Raw genomic sequence first — 7,030 nt, 5'->3', positions numbered from 1 at the left:
ACTTCAAACTTCCATGACAATTCCCTTTAAGGCTATTATCAACCTGGCTACAGAAGCCGGATACATTAAAGTTATTAACAATATCCATTTAGATGTAATTGGATCAGTTTGTGTTACTCCCTTACTTAGACAATAACCAAAGAGCTAACCTTATTCATGGCAAATGTGTGTGAATGTGATTACTGATAGAAGAATTTTTAAAGTTACATTTATTATTAATTACAAGGTTTGTGTATGTAAGACATTTAATTCTTGCTAAAGAAGCGGCCCAATAATAAGAAATTTATATCCTTTTAAGAATAAAGCTGCAACAGATCTTGTCTGTCTACAGCTAGCTTGCAGTTTCTTGTTGAAATCTCTTGGATGTTGTCATCTGATAATCTAATGATATCATGACAAACTCCCTTAGTATAGCTACGTGTTTATCTAATTGACATTTCACATGTAACCATCCAATTACAAATGGGATGTATACGTTAGTTAACCAAAATGTGCTTGCAGGACATACTACCCACACCTAAGTGGTCTATTACAGTGGTTAGTGTTATCTTGTTCATTGAATAAGCATTGCAATTGTTTCTACCAGCAGTTTTGTACTAACATGGCATTGGTGAAGAAATCATGCAATGAAGTCCTGGATTTGATGTTTGTAGTGCTTATCTCATTCTGTGTGTAACTACAGATCTCAACCATCGTGGCTCCACCCATACTGTAGTGATATAAGTGTTAAGTTCTAGATCCAAGCTCCATTTTAGTGAATGCATAGGCTATACCTGTTGCTAGATCTAGAAAATCAAGCCAACACTGTATTCACTGGTCTGGGATGATTTTTTTGCATTCAACAGGCCCAATCCCCCTATACAGACTTAGCCTTCTCATAGAGGGAACCAAACAAATCATGATGAGGTTCATAATGAGAAGCTACTACCGGCCTACTTGATAACTTGAGACATAATTCTACATTCTGGTCCATTACAATTCCAGAAGTTGAAAATCTCCAAATGCTATATAGTACATGAAACCCAAAAGACTTTCTGAACTTCCAGGATATGCACTGTGACCATGGTGTATATATGTCTAAAATTGTCCCTAGCAGTTAGGTAATTCACATACATGCGCTGGTTATATTCCTGCACTCTACTGACCACAGTGGGAGAGTACATGTACCTGTCTGTATTTGAGTTACTTTCTAGCTTGATAACTTAACAAGATTGCATAGGTTCTTATGCCTCATCTCTAGCCATTAATTCAAATATTTATTTGACATATTAAAATGATGTACAGTATGTATCCACATCCAGTAAGTTATAAAAATGAATATTTTTATACAAAGAAGGCAAAGTGTAGATATCAGTTGCATTGTCAACTTGCAATTGGCTTTTAATTGTTCTATACTTCACTTCACTGGCATAGCTGCAACCTTGTATTACATATGTGGCATTTCAATTGCAAAGGTTTTAACAAGCAGTAGGACCTCCATTAAATTAACCAAACCTTTAATTATCTGAACTGTAAATTAGACTATACTATTAAAATGTTTTGTCGTTGTTAACAATTGCACATTCCATTAGGTGCTTCGAACAAATAATTGTACTTAGGTGTTCCAAGTCCCACTACAGTGTAAGTCATCTTGAGAAATGAGATTCTGTAATCATTCTTGGGCATGTCAGAAATCAGCTCTTTAATTGCCAGCTACTGTATTTTGTGATTCTTCCCTGTTTACAGCCAATTGGAAGCTGTTTTTAGATGGTGACGTCGAGTCGTCGACAGTTGGTAGGAGAAGTAAGATTATATACTAATGTTTATGATATCTACGGATGTTCTGCATCCCTTCTTACTGTACACTCTCCATTTGTTAATACAGTGCAGAGTCGATTATCTGAACTAATGTGGTGGGAGGGTGTTCAGATAATTGAAAAGTACAAAACATCCAATGTTTATATACAGAGCATAGCTAAATTACTCTAACAGAGTATAGCTACACTTGTGGACAAAATACTCTAATTTAACAATTATTTTCATGCTCAGATAATCCAATGTTCAGTTAATTGGGGTTCGGATAATCAACTCTCTACAGTCATCTGAGCTGGCCACTATAGCTAGTCCTTATTTATAAATGCACATTTTTATTATCGAAGATGGCTTCTATAATAGGAGGACCAGGATAAAATGTACTGTACAATTTGAAAATGCAGCAAGGTAAATGTAAATTTAATATGAGTCATGATAAAGTCCAATTTTCAATCTTTTTGCTGTTTACATTTAATTACATTTACATTAATTCTTGACCACAACAGAGATCAGCTTTTCTATCATGGATGTGCCCTTTTTACAGCCAAGCTGTTTTTGCATGGGATATTTATTGACTACTGAATACAAAATAGTGAGAATATCAATGTTGGACCTTAAATTTCTTATTTCTACATGTGCAATTTGCATTAGTTTGAATGCCTAAATTAAACTCTCAAGAATTGAAATAAACTATCACTGCAAGACCATTGTTGTGATATTAACTCTTAGAGCTGGCAGTGGAGGAGCACTCCCAAGCCAGCATTTTTTTACATTAATGTCATTATTACACCATTACACCTGAGTGGTTGTAAGCATCAGTGAATGTGTTGATTTTGTTGAGTACAGTAACTGAATCAAAATTCACACACACACACACACACACACACACACACACACACACACACACACACACACACACACACACACACACACACACACACACACACACACACACACACACACACACACACACACACACTCACACACACACACACACACACACACACACACACACACACACACACTCACACACACACACACACACACACACACACAGCACACACACACACACACAGCACACACACACACAGCACACACACACACACACACTCACACACACACACACACACACACACACACACACACACACACACACACACTCACACACACACACACACACACACACACACACACACACACACACACACACTCACACACACACACACACACACACACACACACACAGCACACACACACACACACAGCACACACACACACACACACACTCACACACACACACACACACACACACACACACACACACAGCACACACAACACACACACACACAGCACACACACACACACACACACACTCACACACACACACACACAGCACACACACACACACACAGCACAGCACACACACACAGCACACACACACAGCACACACACAGCACACACACAGCACACACACAGCACACACACAGCACACACACACACAGCACACACACACACAGCACACACACACACACAGCACACACACACACAGCACACACACACACACACAGCACACACACACACACAGCACACACACACACAGCACACACACACACACAGCACACACACACAGCACACACACAGCACACACACACACACACAGCACACACACACACACAGCACACACACACACACAGCACACACACACGCACACACACGCACAGCACACACACAGCACACACACACACACAGCACACACACACACAGCACACACACACACACAGCACACACACACAGCACACACACACACACACACACACACACACACACACACACACACACACACACACACACACACACACACACATGGAACTGAAATGACTGTAGAGTTAGATTGCTCTATTGGATCTATAGTTGATGAACTCAATTTGAGGAGGATTGCACCCACAGGGTCTGTGGAGAGAATGTCTGTACACATGTACATCTATGTCTGCCCATAGTAGTGATTCCGGAATTCCGTAAATTTTGCATAAAAGTTTCTCCGTGAATCTTCCATTGGAGAGTTGGCACAATCATTTCGCTGCCATACGAGCGATTGATCAAACAATTGGATCTTTTCTAGGGTTTCTGTGGGCAAGGAATACGATGGTGCAGTTAGTTTTCTGCTACAAATATGTGTGTGGAGTTTTATGCCAATTATAAGATTATTTTGCAATATAGCCACCACAATGTTATGTTCTTTTTGCAAGAAATGACCCAGCACACGTTAGTTACACCAAGGTGAGTATTTTTGTCCATGTAATTTTCAATATTACTATGCTTAAAGGCAGCAAATTTGCACCACAATGGCTCATCTCTTTGATGCGCCATTTTGGTAGCTGTCAAGGAGCTGTACATTAAGTAGTGTTGTTTTAGTTCTAAGGAACTAGAACTAAACCTAGTTTTATTACAGCAATTTAATTCTAGTTCTAGTACACTAGCTAAAATTGTGGTCTATTTTAGTTCTAAAACTAAAACTAAACTAAAATTCTTTCAATTTTTTATTCAAAAACTAGAACTAAACCAACACCATTAAAACGTTTAGCTCAAGAACTAGACCTAACTAAACGGTTCCTCAAGCAATCCTACATAAAAAGGTATTGTGCACTATATAAACCACTTAACACTTTTCTTTGAAGATGGTGATGCCTGCAAATGCTACTATAAAACATTGTTATTCAGCATTAATTCTGCTGATTTAGGTTATTTAAGCATTCTATATAGAGCTTATGTTCATTTGTGCTGAACCAGGTGGAAGGCCTAAGTCAAGTGGAGTGTGGAACCACTTCAGGCATGATAAGATCAAGGACAAAAGTGTGTGTACTGTGAAAAGTACTGATGGTTTGATTTGTGGTATCTAAAGAATTTAAAGGACAATATTCTATAAACTTGAAGAAGCATTTGAAGACATGCCATACTGATGCTTATAAACATTTTGAAGCAGCTGAAATTGAAAAGACAAAAGGAGAGGTTCTTCTAGCTAGTTGAAACAGTCCTCCTTGCCAATACATAGTTTAGGATCTAAATTGTACAACCCTAATAACTGAAACAGTCCTCCTTGCCAATACGTAGTTTAGGATCTAAATTGTACAACCCTAATAACTGAAACAGTCCTCCTTGCCAATACATAGTTTAGGATCTAAATTGTACAACCCTAATAACAATAAACTTAAGGTTATTATACATTTCATCTTGCAATCTTTATAGGTACTAACAATGTACCACTGAATTTAGTAGATAACAGCAAATTCCGTGTATTAATTGAAGAATTGGATTCTCGGTACAGTTTGCCTCATTGATATAAAATGGGAAATAAAATTGAAAAATCTATCAAAACACCAAATCTAAAGTTTCTGGAAGTCTAGGGGGTGCTACCAAGGTTAGTATAGGTGAAGATATCTAACACTAAAACTAACACTAACTAAAATGAAACTAAATACTAACTAAAATTACAGAAATATGGGTTACTAGAACTAAAACTAACTAAAACTATGATGGAATTGGGGTACTAGAACTAATACTAACTAAAACTATGGTGGAATTGGGGTACTAGAACTAATACTAACTAAAACTATGGTGGAATTGGGGTACTAGAACTAGAACTAAACTAAAATGAATTTGCTGTACAAAAACAACACTAACATTAAGAGACAATACAATTATGTAAGCAGCTATAAATCAACAGTACAACTCCTTGCTTTGCATGTACATTGTATTTTTGAGTGGAGATGACTGGAACAGAGTGGTTGCACTTCACCATGTGTATGTTGTTTTGCCATCCGCAAGATGCTAAATGCATGCAACTATTTAGTGGCTTTCTGTGGAGATGACCTTTATTCAGAGGGTCTTACAAGTACAGTTACACTGTGGCCCATGTATTAAGGTATTTATAACAGAAAACAGAAGTTCAAAATGTTATTGCAAAGCTCAGTTATAAGCATTTGTTCAATTGTGCCATTTTTGGGACTTTTTTCAATGGAAAGATACGGAGAAAATTTAGCTTATTTTAAAGGACAAAATTGCTTATAACTCCGCCATCCTATAATGGATTTTTAAAAACTAAGTGTTAATGAGATCCTCAGGGAGTACTACACAAGGCTATGCTAAATAAAAATTATTTCCATTAATTTTAAAATTCTCCCGGAATTGCTACCAAATACCCATAGCTTCTCTGTGCATGATTTGTATAGTACTATGCATTTGAGCAAAGTGGAGGGAAAGAACATTTGCCAACAAATGACCCATGCTGGATCCTCCATTACGTTTTTACACAAAACATGCTCAGAACAGTTTTTCTTACTACTAACATAACAACTTCTTCATTCAGTGGCGGATCTAGAAATTTTCAGAGGGGGATTTCAGATTCCACTCAACTTCAGCCTAGCTGTAAGTCGAAGACCAAAAAAAAAAAGGTCCCAACCTGCTGTTCAATGCTGTAATTGTGATTTCAAAGGCAAAAGTATGAAGTTCCACCAGTAGAAAGTCCTTCTATAGCACACTCATAGCGATTTTATCACCCACATGACGACTCGTCAATAAATTTGGGGCGCACGCTATTTTCAGAGAGGGTTTCAGCTGAAACCATTGCAACCCCCTGTATCCGCCACTGTCATTACAAAGCATTCAAAGTCATGATCAAGTTGATGAACTCCTGTAGTTTCACTGACTTTAGGATGATATGCTGTATGTACATATGTGACTGGACCTGCGAAAATAGGGCATGTGGGCAAATGATTTTCGCCTACTTTTTCAAACTTTTATCACTCATAACTTTTTATACCATAATGCTATGGCAATGCAATTTTCAGCTCTTAGTAAGTATTTAGTTGGCTAGGATGCAAGTTACAGAATGCAAATATTCTGTTCCAGTACTGAGATATGACCTGTAAAGTGACGGGGTGTAGTTTGTGCCCACATGCCCTGTTTTCGCAGACCTGGTCACATAATCTTATAATCATACTACTGAGTATGAGATGGAGAATGAAGGATCATAGAGATAAGAGCGATTCATATGAAACTTGTAAGTAGCTATAGTTTTTCCCCTTGTAGACATACATGAAGACAAACATTATTGCAATTGTATTTTGGGAGCAGTCTAGATGGTATTATATAGTCCATACAAGTGTAGTGTGCGAAATAATTTTTCAGACATGTCCTGTCGTACTGTCAGGGTATTATGAAATTTGAGTGGACATCAAGCAAT

Source organism: Dysidea avara, chromosome 4 (assembly GCF_963678975.1).
Source record: "Dysidea avara chromosome 4, odDysAvar1.4, whole genome shotgun sequence".
NCBI classification, from domain to species: Eukaryota; Metazoa; Porifera; class Demospongiae; order Dictyoceratida; family Dysideidae; genus Dysidea; species Dysidea avara.
The sequence above is the reverse complement of the archived record's forward strand: the minus strand, read 5'-3'. Positions refer to the sequence as shown.